The following is a 17,820-nucleotide window of genomic DNA, read 5'->3' as shown; positions in this document are numbered from 1 at the left end:
TTAGTGAAAAGAATAGTCACATGCAAAGCCTTTAATACCTCTAAAAACTTCCCAAATTGTTTATCCAACTTTACTTTCTGGAACCTTTGTGGGAATGGTAAAGGTGGGCTTTAGGTGCTACATATTTAGGTTCTACCTCTATACTTTCTCTCTCTTTACTTCCTTTTTCTTCCACTGAACTCTCTTTTTCAGCTTCAATTCTAACTTCAACTTCAGTTTTTTCATCTCCTTCTCTATTTTTCTCTTCTTCAATTTTCTCTTCAATCTTTTTATCTCCACTATCCAATATTTTTCCACTTTTCAATATGATAGCCTTGCAATGCTCCCTTGAATTTTCTGGTTGGCTAGGGAGCTTCCTAAATGCTTTGTTGTTTGAAGAGCTAGCTTGTTGAGCTATTTGATTCTCTAACATCTAATTGTGTGTTGCCATTTTATCTATTTTAGATGCTAATTGAGAAATCATATCTTGTTGACTTTGATGGCTCACAAGTAGAGTCTCAATCATAGCTTCCAATCTAGCTGTCTTGTTTGGTTGTGCTTATTGTGGTCGAGGTTGTTGTGGTTGTGATAGAGCAGGTGCATTTTGAGGTTTAGGAATTCCAAGAGGAGGATCTCTATTCTGCTAAAAATTCTGATGTTGTTGATACCCAGAAGGTTGCTAAAAATTTTAGTGTTGTCCTTGTCTACCTCCCCAAGAGAAATTTAGGTGGTTTCTCCATGCTGGATCATAATTTGCAAAAAATGGGTTACCGTCTGGTCTTTGATTGTAGTTCCCCACATAATCCACTTGCTCACTTGAAAAATCTTGACTAAGTGCAGAAAAATCAGCTACACAATTGACATTTGCAGCTCCAACTTCTACTAAATTACTAAAACCTCCAACTGAAGAATCTACTTTCATGCTTAGCTTGTCCATTTTCCTTGTCAAAGCATCAAACTTAGCATTAATCATATTCATAGCATCAAGCTCAAACATACTAGCTAGTTTCTTGATCTCATTCCTCTCACAACTCCATTGGTAGTTATTGTAAACAATTTTATCTAGAGCAGAAAAAGCTTCATCTTTAGATTTCTCCATAAGATCACCTCCAGAAGATGCATCAATTATACTTCTAATAGCTGGTGAAACTCCATTGTAAAAGTGTTGAACAAGCATCAACTTAGGAATCCCATGATGTGGACATCTCCTTTGCAAATCCTTATACCTCTCCCATGCTTCATATAAGCTCTCATCATCTCTAGGTTTAAAAGAAGTCAGCTCATTTCTTAGCTTAGCTATCTTGCTTGGTGGAAAATATTGAGCTAAAAATGCTTGAGAATGTTCATCCCATATTGTGATAGAACCCAGTGGCAAAGAATGTAACTACTCTCTAGCTCGATCCTTCAAAGAAAAAGGAAATAATCTAAGTCAAATTGCATAATCAGAAACTCCATTTATCTTCAACATATCACTGATATCAAGAAAGTGTGCTAGATGCACATGTGGACTTTCACTTGGACTTCCCCCAAATTGTAATTGTTGTACCATCTGACACAGTGTAGGCTTCAATTCAAAATTATTAGCTTCTACTCTTGGTCTTGTGAAACTTGGCATGAAATCCCCAATATTAGGATAGGCGTGATCCTTCACAGAATGGTTGTTATTGTTGTTGGCCATTTCTTCTTGTAGCAGCTCTTGCTCTTGTGCTCTTTCTTATTATTGTTGAGCTTTAATTTCAGCTTTTCTCCTTTTAGATTCTGCTCTTAAAGCTCTTGCTGTCTTTTCTATTTCTGGATCAAAGAATAAATTGATTTCTTCACTTTTTGTCCTTCTCATAAAATAAAGTACCTAAAAAACAAAATAAACAAATTCTCAAAGTAAAATGGTAAAAGAAATTAAAAATAAAATAAAATGACTAAATAAACCAAACAAACAATCGTTCAACATTAAACAAAAATCAAATCCCCAGCAACGGCGCCAAAAACTTGATAAGCGTATCCGCAAGTATATGGGTCATTTCAAGTAATAGAGAGATGAGTCAAGTATCGTTTCTACAAGGATTTTCCATTTGAGTACCAAACTATGAATGAAGCGATTATTTGGGCTAATAATTGATGAATAAATGGTAAATGTAAATAAGCAAAGTAAATTGATTAACCTAATTGGAATGGGTAAAGAGCAAACAAAAAAATTCTAAATCTAGTTTGCAATTAAACTAAATTAATAACGGGTAATTTAAATCAAGTCTAATTATGTTAAAAGTAATTTCAGAGTTGGGGATTTATGCATAAATTAATTGAGATTTGTCTTGGGTATTCCAATTTTTAGGGAAAAATAGAGTTTAAAGGTGATTGATTCTAAATTCCTTTGATATCTTTTTCAAGCAAACCAAAGTGTTTTCTAAAATAATCAAACCTACTTTCATATGTTATTTGATTACTTTCAAACCCATTAAGTTTTGTAACCAATAATTAATTCCTCTTAAAATCTTAGTTTATTTCTAAATCTAGGTAATTTTAAGTTCCAATCCTCGATTATCTATCAATGACTTTTACCTTTCGGTCCTTCAATCAAAGATTAACACAATACCCAATGCGTACCAACATTAGGCAAGTAAATTAAGCACACAAGGAAGGAATCAAAACTCATATTTATATAAAATATGGAAATAATCAGTCTAAATCCACAAATTAATCTAAAACATATTTCTCCAACTCTGAAATCCAAAGAGTTTACTCACTCATGTTGGTATTTACAAGAAAGATTCATGGAAAAGTAAAGAAAAACATGATAAGAGGACTAAAAATAGAAAAACCCAGGTAGAAGAATCCAAAACTTTGATTTCTGGAGCTCCCAAAGATGGTTGCAGCAGCTCCTCCCTTAGAAACATGGCGTCCTCCTCCTCTCACTATTTATAATCTTTTTTCTTTTCTTTGTTTCTTCCCATTTTCTCTTATGGAAAAAACTAGGAAATGATGAATTTATATGGTCCCAAAAAGTTGCCCTAAAAATGAATAAGAGTCAAGGAGTGGATAGGAAATGAGGCGTAAAATTATCCAAGTCAGCAGCATTATTCATGTTTTGGGCAATCTGCTTAGGGCACTGCTTAACCTTAAGCAGCTTCTTCAGCAAATTTCAGCCTCTGGTTGCACTGTCTACTTAAAGTTAAGCAGTCCCTCACAAAATATCGGCAGACTTGGAGTAAAATAGACTTTTCTACTCATGCTTGACTTCCAGTATAACACTCCTATATTTGATAGTGCGTTATACTGTTTCGATGACCAGTGTCTGTCCGGACAGCTAGAATGCCTGGAACTATACTTAAATGTTAGTGATGAGACATAAAATAATAAAATAAAATAGAGGAAAATACAAAAAAAATAAAGGAAAAATAAGAGCAATGAAATGTAACTATGTTAAACGAGCTAAAAACCGTAGCGATGGGTGACCGCACCGGGAAGTTGCGGCGTAGACCGTTGACTAGCCCTGGACCACGAGGAACCCTAAAAAATATTTTTAAGACTTAAATAAACATCTATTGAAGTATAAATGATATTATAAATGTCAAAGAAAAATTAATTAATTAGTACAAAGAAAAATGAAAAATCGAGAAATTGACAAAAATCGGTGTTACCGAAAAATCGGGAGTACAACCCGAATAGGGGCATTTTGGTCATTTGACACCTAGAGTTAGCTTTTGACCTAAATGTCAATGAAAAATAAATAATATTACACTTGGAAAATCTAATGAAAAATGGAATTAAAGATAAAATATAATTTAAGAGAAATTAAGGTCAAAATTGTAATTATTGAAACCTTAGAATATAATATAATTAAACTGTGTTTAGTGGAGCACTAAGTGGACACATAAATACTTAAAATGAGGACTGATTTCCCCACTCACTTCATCATCCTCACCAAGCTCTCTCATGGCCGAAAATGGTTTCTCCCAAACTCTCCCATGGCCATTTCATGCAAAGTCCTAATCTACCATGATTCAAGCCATGATTCCTATAAGTGTCTTCATTAAAAGTGGTCTACACACCTTGGGCAGCCTTTAGGCAACAAGAAAGAATAGATTTAATGGAGATTTGAGGAAGTCTACAAGAGCTAAGTAACCATTATGTCGACACCATATTTTGGCCAATCCTCGAAACCAATAAACTTTGAAGCCGATCCCCAACACATAGTCTCCCCTTTGCTAGCCAATCACATTTCCGATCTCTCCTCAGAAGGAATCTAACCAATACTAAGTCTCCATATCATCTAAAGCCTCACCGATCTCTCAAACTAATTGTCAAATCCCCTGACCAGTCAATTACATTCCCGATCTCTCTTGTCAAACAAAATTGAACCAACACTAGATCTTTATGTCGCCAGTTTTATTACCGATCTCCCTTTTTAAAAGTTTAGGAATAATCAAGTTAAGGTTCCAATCCGGTTTAATGATGATTCTGATCTTAAGTATCCCAATTAAAATTCCAATTTTAATCAAGTCCCGTTTAGCGTTGGTTCCCAGCCGATCTCATGCTTATTGTGTTTTCCGACCTCTTACACTTTGATTAATAATCACTTTTAGTTGTTGTTTTAATATGCTTAGACAATCAAGTGCTTATGCAATTTAGAGATTTTCTGATCACATCCATTCATTTAACAAAAAGGGAATTTCATTTCATTTCATATTAAAATTTATACAAGTCATTCGGCTGGGGGATCGCCCCCAGCCTGATCTACATTTTGTTCGCTCCCTCTCTCACCTTCAGCCTCCTCCTCACTATCCTCACCTTCGTCCTAGGGAGCCAGATCCACCATCCAAGAGAAGTCCTCCTCGGGATATCGCTTCCTGAGCTCGGCTAAGAGATCCCTATGAGCGTTCACATAAGCGCTGGCCTCCCTTGTTACTGCCTCTTCTTCTTTTGCTCTGAGCTCCTCAGTGAGGTGAGCTACTTCACTGGCTCGGAGTGCCCGAACTTCTTCAAGAACATGATCTCGCTTGGCCAGAACTTGAGCTCGCTCGGCCAGCTTATCCTCATAAAACTTTATCCGCCCCTCAATTTCAGATATGTAGTTCTGAGCGGATGAGAGTTGGGATCGGAGGGAAGCCACTTCAGGACCCATCTTCTCGACCTCCTTACCCAGGCTGTGAGCCTTCTCCCGGACAATGTGCTGGTTCACCAAACACTCCACGTTCAGGCTCATAGACCCAGTCAGGATGTCATCAAGATTGTCCGGGGACAGCCTATCCTGATCCTCCTGAAGGCAGATAGAAGCCCCCAGAACCTTAGCCAAACTCGGATTCTCCTGAACAGTTCAGTTCTTCTCCAGGGAATGGATCAGCACTTGAACGCCGCGGGAGAGGGTCCTCAAGGTAGGTTGGGAAGGACCCCCTTCCGCGCTCGAGGCAACTGGAGGGGGTGGTGGCAGCTCTTTTTGGCGAGGAGGAGATCGGATCACTTCTACGTCAGGGATCGGCTGCCCCGAAGGTTGAGATGAGCCCCCTTGCATTTCCTCAGCTTCATGCCCGGGCATCTGGAGCAGCTCGGACTGCTTCATCTCCCGCACTTTCCGAGAGACCTCCCTCTTCCGATTTCGGCTCTCCTTGGAAGCTTCGCCGCTTGCCATACCTGCACAAAGAAGAGGTCAGTGAGATCACTAAGGTCCAAAGATCTGAGATATAGAAAATACCGATGCCGAGGTCAGAGAGCTGAAGCCCACAATCTTCGCCAGTGATCAACTCCATTGTCCAGTGATGCAGTTTGGCAGTCACTGCATCCAAACAAGAGAACTTCTCTCTGGCCGCCTGATCTTTCAGCTCCATCACCATCAGGCCTTCTTCCCTATTTAGGGTGATGCGCTTCGAAAGTAAGGGGCCCTGGTGCAGCCAGCTGCGAGGGAAGCCCTCAAAGCCGTTCGAAATTTTGCTCCTCAGAATAAAGAAGCGGTTCTTCCAATTCTTCAGGAAGGAGGGAAGATCGGTAAAGAGCCCACAATGTGGCTTCGCCTGGAAGAACCAATACTCATCGTCCTTTCGACGAGTTAGCCTATGCAGTTCGACAAACACCTTAGCTATAGGACGAAGTCCCTTAGCTCGGCATAGGCCTCGGAAGGCTACTAGGATCCGCCACGAGTTCGGGTGAACTTGGGCGATGCACACTTGGTAAAATTTTAAAACTTCCTTGAAGAAGTCATCAAGGGGGGAACCCCAGCCCGACCTTTAATTGTTCTTCGTATACCATGATCATATCATTCTCCTCGAAGAAATGATCGGCACGAAGATCGCCGTGAAACTTAATGAGCTCGTATGAATTAGGCCGGATGTTGTACTCCTGGCTGAATGACTGCAGGTCGGTTTCTTACAGGATTGATGGCAGCTCGTCCATGGGAAGATTTTCTCTCCTTGAAGAATGTACATGCCTTGATGGTGCTGCTTACCCCCGAGCTGGAACGGAGACCCTAGGAGGTTTAGGTCGCACGCTTGGTCCGACCACCTCTACCTTATCGGACGACCACGAGACCTGAACGGAAGGGGGGCTTGCCGCTCTCTGACCCTCGGTGTCGCTCATTTTCAAAGGAAATAAAAAATTTAAACTAAAAGAAGGATCAAAACCCTTACCGGAGCTTGATCGGTGTCGAAAAAACTTGAAAAATCGAGAGGATTTTGGTATCGCTCGCGGGATGCTGAAAATGACATAAGAAAGCAACTGGCTAACCCATCCCCTATTTATACCCGTCTGAGCATTTAATGCTCATAGTGTTCCAGGCGGTGCATCGGTTAGCGGGATTCGCTAGCTTTTCTGACACGTCTCACGAATATTCCAGAAATTCCATAACAAAAGGGATCAGCTAGTTACAGATCGAGGCGAATCGGTTAAGGGTTGTTCAGTTAGGAACCGGATCGGATAAACACATTAGAGATCGGAAAATAATCAATGCAATAATAATAAAAATGATAGTTGTCAAAATAAAATTTTATTTCCGAAAAGGTCGGATTACATCATTTGGGCGATCTCTAGAGATCGGATTACATTGAAAGTCAAATTACATCATCTGGGAGATCTCTAGAGATCGGCAGTACATTCCATCTAATAAAGAACTATGTCAAAGCCCAGTCTCGTGGCTGAATCAAAAGATGTGTTTGATCAGGAGACCGGCCATTGACGTCGGATAGATGTACAGGGCTATCACTTCATTCAAACTCGGTTATTTTGACCTGACCGCATTTTAGAGAAGCATCCTCCATTTCAAGGCGAACCTTAGCTCTCAGGCTATTAGCCCGTAGTCCTATTACGTTTTGTGATTCTGTAGTTAGTTCAATAGATTCGGCTCCCTACAGGTGAGTGTTCATATCGCTGCTTTATCAAGTGTTCATTTTATTTTACGTATTTCCTTTATTTTTATGTTTGTAATTTTTACCAAGTTTATACTGCGTTAAAAAACGCGAAGAAGGTCATTCTCGAGTTTACTTCTTTGTTAATCAGTCCATTCTTTTGTTAATCTTTGTTACTTCTAAATGCAAGAGTTCTAGTCCCGAGTAGCGTATAAGTGGTTGGATAAAATGTAGGTAACTGTATCTTGAGAGTCTCTTTAAAATAACAAAACGTCTGAATAATAAGTCAGGAAAATAGTAAGGTCGAATCACTAGAATAACACAAAAGACGATTGGGCAAGACGTCACAAGGCGGAGTAAAACCGAACCTTAGATAAGCAAATGGGACAGATCGGGTATTGCTTGCCAAAAGGTGCTGTCAAGGCGACTACATAGGAGGTCGATAAAATTTGGTCTGTACCCCCTATTCGGTCATGGGGTACCAATGAGTTAAAAGAAGCCTCGTTCGGGTCCCTGGTATTGTTGGATGCTAGAACCCTTAGTCTTAGGCTCTGATGATGCGTAGTTGTAATCAGATTTTAAGAGGTCGGAAAAATCCTTATCCGACTCCCATTCAAGTAAAAGAGATCAGAAGAGAGTTCTTATCCGATTCTCAATCAAAAAATTCTAATTTTAACCTAAAAGAAGGAGAGTTCTTATCCGATTCTCGGTCCATAATTTTAACAAATATTTAAAAGAGATCGGAGGAGAGTTCTTATCCGATTCTCAAACTAAAAATTTTCATAAATATTTAAAAGAGATCGGAGGAGAGTTCTTATCTGATCTCCAATCGAAACTTTAATTTAAAAGAGATCGGAGGAGAGTTCTTATCCAATTCTCAAATCGAATTCTGACAAAATGCAAAAATGACCCCTTAAATAAAACTGATACGCAACAGTAACTCACAAAGGGTCGACTCATTTATTTATGTATCTGGGTAACCCGAATTGGTGAAAAATCAAATATTCCCTTTTACCAAGAGGATAAACATCTCCGTTCGAACCTCCTAACTATCAATTCTAGTTTATAAAGAGCTTGAAGTTAAATCTGCTTACCCTCATTGAGGGACGAGGTGGGGTGCCTAACACCTTCCCACCCGCATGCACTCCGAACCTAGAATCTCTGTTTTTGAAGTGGTTTTATTTTAATTTATTTTCGCAAATGGTTTTCTTTAATTTCCCTCAAAATTAAAGTGGCGACTCCTCACTCTTTCCCACTTTGGTGAGTGTTCGTCCAGGCGACCACAAAATCCCTTGCGACAGCTTGGCGACTCCGTTGGGGAGGGGACTTTTCTTCAACCCCGGCCCAGAGGTCCAAAAGCAGATTTAATTTTATGTTCCTATAAACTAGAATTATATTTAGATAGGTACAATTTATGAAATTTGAAAACCTTAATCTATTAATGTTTGTTATCTCCTCTAACCGCTTTGTTTATTTTTGTTTTATATCCTACAGCATTCTCCGTCTAAAAAGGAAAAATAAAAATCCCCATGTATTGGGAAGAGGTAAAGGTGTCCCTTCATACACTGAACACTTAGATAATGTCCTCACACACTTCAGCCCTATACCCGAGCTTTCTTACCCTTTTAGGAAAATAGGAGGGGGTCATGTAGCAGTACCCGTGGGTTTTACCCCGTTAGTATCCGTGAAGGCTTCTGCTCAAATTGAAACTCGTTCTATCTACTGTGATACCCGTGGAACTTTCCCGACAGTATCATGGGGGATAGAATGGGGCTCTGCTGTTTACAGTAGGGGCAATTTGGGAACCTGTGGCTTTTAGAAAATTAGACCTTGAGCTAAACTGTCACGATAGTTGGAAGCTGTAGCAAGCTACCTTATAAGATAGGACTATCCAATTAGGTAGCACTTAGCCGGTACTAGGAATCTCCTTATTTTAGGTCAAAAGGGGCATACTTACCCTTACCCTACTCTGCTTGTGTTTTCTTTTGTTCTTATTTTGAGGGTAATCTTGAATCATACTGTTGGAAAGACCTACACACTTTCCTACTTTGATAAATGTGTAGGTGTTACTTTGTCAACAGTATAATTCAAAATTACCTGAACTTACCTTGCTAACAAATTTTTCCTACAGGCATCACCAAATTAAGGTCTGTAAAAGGATAAGCATCATTTTTAGCATGGCATCCTTGAGTCAGTCGATAGAAGAAATTCAGAATGCCAAACCGTGGCCCAAATCAGCTCATAGTTCAGTACCCCCACAAAATGATGTCACCAAGGCACCTGCTAGCTTATTACCTCCATTGGACCTGAGCAAAATTGAAGTCAGAATGAACAGTCTTGAAGGTCTAGCCAATGGTTGGAAGTCATTTCCCGATCAGGTCAAAGCACGATTTGAGAAGAGATATGGGAGGATCGCAACCTTGATATGAGTTAAAGTTCAAGTCTCGGCATTAAAGGCCATGTTGCCAGTTTGGAATCCTAAGCATGGGGTGTTCTCTTTCAACGATATCGATACTGCTCCCACCATGGAAGAATATCAAGCATTGCTAGAAATTCCTTACGCGGTGCAGAATCGGATTTACCTACACCTCGAGCATAGGCAGACCTGGAAACGGTTTGCACATATGCTGGGGATTCCACCAGAAGAAGCAAAGGCGAGGGAAACTGTTAAAGGAAACACGCATGGATGGTATTGGACTTATCTCAAGAAGTGGTTGGATCAATACATCCAAGAGGAACAGTGGGATCAAGCTTCATTGACGCTCGCCTTGGGGATCTATGGCCTGATTTTGTTCCCTGGACCTTCAGGAATCATAATCTGCAGCGTTGTGGAAATATTCTGGGCAATAGAAAAGCAGAGGGTCAATCCAGTATCGGCAATTCTTACCGAGACTTTCTTAACCCTTACTTACTGCAAACAACAAGGCAAGGGATCCATTAAATGTTGTTCTCAATTGTTGCACCTCTGGATCATTAGTCATATGTGTCCTGTGGAGACGAAGGGTTTAACTTGGTACCTTGACCAGCCTCTCATTGAGAAAATAACCCGATTAGTAATCAGCTCGAAGGGTGGGCCGCAGTGGCAAAAACGGATTCTGAGCTTCAACAGCCATGACTACTGCTGGAGGAAATTGTGGACGTCGGGTCAATCCATTTGGTCGGCACGGGGGGTAATCAATCAGTATCCCTAATCGGAGTGACTGGATGCACAAGTTACACTCCGGCATTAGTAATGAAACAATTCGGCTCAACACAGTTCAGAATCAACATCGAAGAACACCACCAAGGTCATTTCTACCATGAGCTCAAGGAAGAGGAAGGGTTGAAAATAGCTCGCAGATCTTGGGAAAATATCACTCTGATGGAGAGGTCGCCTAAAGGCCCGAGTGCCACAGGCGATTATCTTAAATGGAGGGTTGACAGGGATCAAGAACACTTGACTGCAGATCCATCAAAATTCGAAGACAGCAACCCTCGCCGAAACGTCCTTTCAGAAGAAGATGGTGATCGTTTAGCCAACTCCCTACAAAAGGCAAACACCGAAAACTCGCAACTACAATAACAAATAAAACAGTTGGAGGACCAACAGCAGATCCTGAAGAGAAAAGTAAGAAGGCTCAGGGAAGAAACAAGGACCGAAAAGATGGGGTTCGAAGAACAAGAGATACGGTGGGAAAAGGAAAAAAACTCTCTCCAAACTGTAATAAAAGAAGCAGAAGTAAAGAATAGCAAGCTTCAGGAGAAAATGAAATATCAAGAGATACTCATGGAAGAGTATAAACAAGAAAGCAAAAAAAAGAAGCTTAAACTGAAGGAACAAGCACTGCTTATCAATGATATTTTGAAGGAATGTGCTAAAGAAAGGAAGGAAAAAGAAAGACAAGCTGCCCTTTATCAGGAGCTGAAAGAGAATGTTGACCAGCTGGAGAAAATGATAGCACGGGGAAAACAAGAACTCCTACCTGAATCCGAGTATGCTCTGAAAGTATTCAACCCTGCCAGACAAGAAGAAAGGTTATATGAGTATCTCAGAAAATGTCATTACATTATAAAGAACCTCCCTCAGCCTAGGCCGATGTAAAGAATGCTGTGTACGAATTATTCAGTTAATAGAATAATTTTTGGGCCATTGTTTAGCAAAATTGTGAATAAATAGTAAAACTCCCGTAGGAACCCCCTCGCTAGGGTCATGCGAAAAAATTGAATGTGCCATATGGACAGGTATCATAGACGCACATTCAATCCAGTCATTCACAGTTAGACTATCGAGCGATGCCATGATAAAAGTGATGCAATTATCTTTCTGCAGATTTCAATTATGGCTCTCAGATGCCACTGTATCCTTTGTCCACATCAGGACCCTTTTAATTTTGATCAAAATTCACTAAAATTTTTTTTTTTCTTTTTTTTTACTTCCCTACAAAAAATCAACATTGCTTCAAACAAAGCAAGTCTGACCAGGCACACAGTTCAACCCAAATGAGTATACTTAACAAGAACACGAACAAAGAAGATAATAGAAGACTAGGAAGAAGTATAGAACCTACAAGGGCAAGTGTCCGAGCTGAAAGACCAGGTCTCAGAACTCATGAGACTAATGAGGGAGATGTCCCAAAATAAACCCGCTTCAGAACCTAACTTACCACTACCTCCCCCACCACCTACAACAATGGATCCTCATCAGGCTTCAACCTCTTTCACCTTTCAGTCACCTATCCCGGATCTGACAATCACTGTTAATCCGGCCACCATAAATAATGACCTACCTTTCTCCCATTACCCTGCCGTCTCAAATGCCGACCCATACCCTTCAATACTGATCCCTCCGGTTCACTCCATCCCTCATGTCCCAGCTGGGGGAGCATTTCATGCAGCAGGAGGAGAAAATAAGACCAGGGAAAATGAGAAGCTGTCTGCTCTAGAGGAAAGATTGAGAGCAATAGAGGGGCTGAACATGTATGGTTCAGTCGATGTGGCGTCACTTAGATTAGTGCCAGATGTGGTGGTGCCACCCAAATTCAAAGTCCCAGATTTCGACAAGTACACTGGAAACTCAGATCCCCGCATTCACCTGGCAACCTATATTGCCAAAATGTCTGCCTTGACAGAAGATGACAGACTTCTCGTCCACTTCTTTCATGAGAGCCTCTCCGGAGTAGCCCTGAGATGGTGCATTCAGTTAGACAGGAGCAAACTGCACTCCTGGAAGGATTTAGCTGATGCCTTCTTGAAGCAGTATAAATTTAACTGTGATGTGGCCCCCACAAGGAGGGACCTCCAAAACCTGGTGCAGAGAGACAGGGAAAGCTTCAAGAAATATGCCCAAAGATGGAGGGAGAAGGCTGCAGAAGTATATCCTCCCGTGACCAACAATGAACTATGCTCCCTGTTCATCAAGACATTGAAGGCTCCTTACTTCAATTTGATGATTGGAAACACTTCCAACAGCTTCTCGGATATTATCCAATCTGGAGAGAGGATAGAAGCTAATTTAAGGATGGGACGACTGCAGGAGTTGACTGAGAATCCTGCGAAGAAAACTGCCAGTTTTGGCAAGAAAAAGGAGGGTGATGTGCATTCCATCACCCGGCAGAACAATTACTCCCTGCTTCCTCAAAATAACTACCGGCCATATCTTCCCCCCCCATGGCCAAACAATTGCCAACATTCCTCCCCCTTTTCCAAATTATCCTCACTCGCGCCCACAGTATCCACCACCTACAAATTACCAACCCCGACCGCCTCCTCCACCTACCCAACCCAGACCACCTCAAAATAACCTGAGACCACCAAGAAATCCTGATTCGCCCCTTCCCCTCCCACTCAGCGAAATATACTGATACCTCGTCAGTATAAACCAGATAGTATCGGTTCCCCTTGACCCAATTCAGCCACCATACCCCAGGCGGTATGATGCCACTGCCCGGTGTGAATATCATGGAGGGGCACAAGGGCATTCAACCAATAACTGCGGGGCACTCAAAGGGAGAGTGCACGCTTTAATCAGGAATGGGTCGTTGAAGATTGAGGGAAATGGTTTTCTCCCCAATGTTACCTCAAACCCGTTGCCCAATCATAATACGGGTAATGGTGTAAACATGATAGAGTCAGACGGAGAGGGGTCGACACCAGAGGTAGACGAGCTGATTCCTCACTTTGAGGAAATTTTTAGAATGGCAGTAAGGGAAGGTTACCTCCACCCTCAAGCCCCAGAACCTGAGATTGAAACTGGATGCCCCTATCATGGAGGAGCAGCTGGTCATGAGTTTCAAAATTATGAAGAATTTAAGCAAGAGCTCCAGAACTTATTGTCCTTCAAAGTTCTGAGATGCCAGGCAAGATCCAAAACGGAGGAAGGAGTAAATACAGCCCGACTCGGCCAAAATGCCTCCACCCCTAATCACAGAATCACTTTCTCACCCCCAGTATCCTCACCTCCAGTGACAATCATCCGAACCCCGCCTCAGCTCCTTGTCACAAATACCCATGCCATACCTTGGAATTATAACTTTCGAGTTTTCATCCAAGGAGCGTCAAGCAGTACATCGGCTCCTAATCTTGCTTCACCTTCAGCACCTCCAAAACCGTGCTTCACTCCTCATGAGCATTTTAAGATGACTTATGCCGGACCTACCAGCAGTACTACTCCCCAAGCTAATCCTCAGCCCGTCACTGCCACAAAATCCTCCCCACCTGAGCAAGAAGTCGAGTTTATAACTCGAAGTGGAAGATGTTACGGGTATGAAGAAAAAGAAAAGAAGAGAGGGAAAGTAAAAATGGGAGAGTCACAGAAGAGTACAAAAGAGGAGATTAAGAAAACGGAGGAAGTAGAACCCACCGGACCAAGAGAGGAAGAGGAGTTGCTGCTTCAAATAATGAAGCAAAGTGAGTATGATGTGGTGGAACAGTTGAGAAAGACACCTACTCGAATATCACTGTTATCGCTGATTCTGAGCTCGGAGGTACATCGTCAAGCCCTGTAGAAAATTCTGGATTAGGCCTTTGTGAACCCCGACATCACACAGGGGCAGTTCGAGAAGATAGTAGGACAAATTCAGGCATCCAGTTTTATCACTTTTTCTGAAGAAGAGATAGACCCTACAGGCTTAGCACACACTAAAGCCCTCCATGTGACAGTGAAATGTAAAGGTAGTATAGTTGCCAAGGTCCTTATTGACAATGGATCAGCGCTCAAGGTACTGCTGAGTGCCACCTTGGCTAGGCTGCCGGTTGACCGATCGAACATTCGTCAAAGTGCTATAGTGGTAAGAGCCTTTGACGGCACAAGGAGAGAGGTGCTGGGAGACATAGATTTGCCTCTCCAGATTGGTGCATGCACTTTCAACGTCACGTTCCAAGTGATGAACATTGAACCGGTGTACACTATGTTGCTGGGGAGGCCTTGGATCCATTCAGCGAATGCCGTTCCTTCGACTTTGCACCAGAAAATAAAGTACATTATGGACGGCAAAATCATCACCGTGAGAGGGGAAGAAGCCCTATTGGTCACCAAGTCACAATCACTTCCTTATGTGGAAGTTGCTGAGGAGTCGTTGGAAAGCTCCTTCCAAGCCCTCGAATTACAAGAAATCGTCTCAAGAAATGAAGGGGCTATGGTTATGGTAGCCAAGGTGATGTCGAGGAATGGGTACGAAGAGGGCAAGGGATTAGGCGCCGCATTGCAAGGAATCGTTGAACCTATACCGGCTATCCAGAAGGTCGGTCGTTGTGGTTTGGGTTATGAGGAAGACGCCCTCATGGATGGGCGATTCTGGATGAGGAATAGACTTCGTGATCAAAGATTTGATCAGAAACTCGGGAAAATGAAGGTAGTCCCGAAAATCACAGAAATCTTCACCAAACCGGTCATTGAAAATCTGGCAGAAGTTGAAAAATCACCCGATGGACCATCCATCGACGTCATGCATTTTGATTCCTTGTATGAAACCCTAGTCTCACCAATAGCTGAGGGGCAAGAGCTAGACAACTGGACGACAAAGGACATTCCTGTACTCAATTTCTAGTAAAGTGCTTTTGGTTATCTACACTTGTTTATTTTGTCCATGATGACAAGTGTAATACTGTAAATGGACCCTTCTCTTATGTCATAAATGTCAATGAATTAATAGCGCATTTTATATCCAATTCTTTTTTCTTCCTTTCTGAAATCCACTTTTATAATACATTCCATTTTCGTTTCTTCAGGACCACTTATCAATTAACACCTAATAATTCAATAGACTCAGAGATTTCCCTGGTTAATTTTGAAATCCCCATAACTGCCATTACTTCAAGTGATTCTGAGGTGGAACTCGCAGAAGAAAGGGATGAGAGAGATGAACCTTCCCTGATGCCTTGTGGGGACGAAACGCACACCATAAACTTAGGCACGGAAGAAGTAAAAAGGGAACTTAAGGTTGTGGAGAGTGTAAAATTGGGAGATATGATCAGTTTGCTCAAAGAATTCCTGGACGTATTTTCATGGAGCTATGACGACATGACTGGCTTAAATCCCCAGATAGTGACACACAAAATTCCCCTAATTCTGGGAACAGTCCCGGTAAAGCAGAAATTAAGAAGTATGAATCCCGACACACTGCTCAAAGTTAGGGATGAGGTCAAGAAACAGTATGATGCTGGGTTTTTGGAAGTGGTCAAATATCCTCAATGGATAGCTAACGTTGTCCCGGTAATGAAGAAGGATGGGAGAGTCTGGGTATGTGTTGATTATAGGGACCTCAATAAAGTAAGCTTGAAAGATGATTTTCCTCTTCCGCACATAGATGTGTTAGTAGACAATGCTGCAGGATTGGGCAGATGTTCGTGTATCGATGGGGCATCAGGGCACAATCAAATCCCGATGGATGAAGAAGACAAGGAGAAAACTGCTTTTATCACTCAATGGGGGGTATTTTGCTATCGGGTTATGCCTTTCGGGTTAAAGAATGCTAGCGCCACTTACCAACGCGCTATGGTCACATTATTCCACGATATGATGCATAAAGAAGTGGAGGTGTATGTAGATGATATGATCATCAAGTCTAGGGGAGGAGAAAGCCATGTGCAGGTGCTGAGGAAAGTATTTGAGAGACTCAGAAAATATCAGCTGAAACTGAACCCCGCCAAATGCATATTCGGAGCCAAATCTGGGAAATTGTTGGGATTCATAGTGAGCGAGAAGTGAATAGAAGTTGATCCAGACAAAGTCCGAGCCATTCAAGAGATGCCATCCCAAAAATAGAGAGGGAGGTGCGCAGTTTCTTGGGGAAGTTGAACTACATATCAAGGTTTATTTCCAATCTCACCGCTAAAGCTGAGCCTATCTTTAGACTACTCTGAAAGAACAACACCGCTCAATGGGATTCAGTTTGTCAAGAGGCTTTTGGGAAAATCAAGCAGTACTTGTCCAACCCACCAGTATTGGTTCCCCCGGTGGCAGGAAGGCCGCTGATTCTGTATATGGCAGTCCAACAAAGCTCGATGGGATGTGTTTTGGGGCAACACGATGATACTGGTTGAAAGGAAAGAGCGATTTATTACCTGAGCAAGAAGTTCAACGATTGTGAGTCAAGATACTCTTCCCTGGAGAAGACTTGTTGCGCATTGGCCTGGACGGCAAATCGGCTCAAACACTACATGCTAAATCATAAGACGTGGCTCATCTCAAGGATGGATCCTATTAAGTATGTATTTGAAAGCCCATTCGTGCGCGGGAGGATAGCCAAATGGCAAGTCATACTCTCCCAATATGACATTATTTATATGACCCGGAAAGCAGTTAAAGGTAGCGTGATCGCCGATCTCCTAACAGAAAACCCTATCCAGGATTATGAAGCTCTGAATTTTGAGTTCCCCGATGAGCATATCAATGAAGTAGACTGCGGAGAAGAAGAGCCAGCTGATGCATGGGAAATGTATTTCGACGAAGCTGTCAATTTATCCGGTAATGGAATCAGAGCTGTGTTGGTATCCCCGAAAGGCAAACACTTCCCGATAGCTATCAAACTGAGGTTTGATTGCACCAACAACGTCGCAGAATACGAAGCTTGGGTGATGGGTCTACAGGCTGCCATCAACATGAAAGTCAGGAAGTTGGAGGTATATGGAGACTCAGCCCTGATCATTTATCAAGCCAAGGGAGAATGGCAAACTAAGGATCCGAAGTTAATCCCATATCAGAAGTACTTACTGGAGCTGATAAGAAATTTGAAGAAATCTCTTTCACTCACCTTAGTTGAGATAAGAATCAATTTGCAGACGCCTTAGCCACCCTGGCTGTTATGGCTCAAATGGAAGAAGGCAGACGACTCAGGTATTGAGGATTAAGGCAAGAAGTGAACCAGCATACTGTTTTATGATCAAAGAGGAACCTGATGGTAAACCTTGGTATCATGACATCCTAGTTTACATCAGAACCAGAGAATTCCCCTCAGGGGCGAGCAAAAATGAAAAGAGGATGATTCGGAGATTAGCATTGGGATACTTCCCCAGTGGAGAAATCCTATACAAAAGG

The 17,820-nt window shown here is 41.8% G+C and overlaps 1 non-coding gene across 1 annotated transcript; it reads left to right on the top strand.

Annotated features, from left to right (window-relative positions):
- The first annotated feature begins 1,166 nt into the window (after positions 1-1,166).
- On the top strand, positions 1,167-1,273 carry LOC131178131 (small nucleolar RNA R71). Its single transcript, XR_009147264.1, has one exon. It is a non-coding gene; the product is annotated as a small nucleolar RNA R71 (small nucleolar RNA).
- The last annotated feature ends 16,547 nt before the right edge of the window (positions 1,274-17,820 follow it).

The sequence above is a fragment of the Hevea brasiliensis genome, chromosome 2 (genome assembly GCF_030052815.1).
Source record: "Hevea brasiliensis isolate MT/VB/25A 57/8 chromosome 2, ASM3005281v1, whole genome shotgun sequence".
Classification (NCBI taxonomy): domain Eukaryota; kingdom Viridiplantae; phylum Streptophyta; class Magnoliopsida; order Malpighiales; family Euphorbiaceae; genus Hevea; species Hevea brasiliensis.
This window is presented reverse-complemented; position numbering and strand designations above follow the sequence as displayed.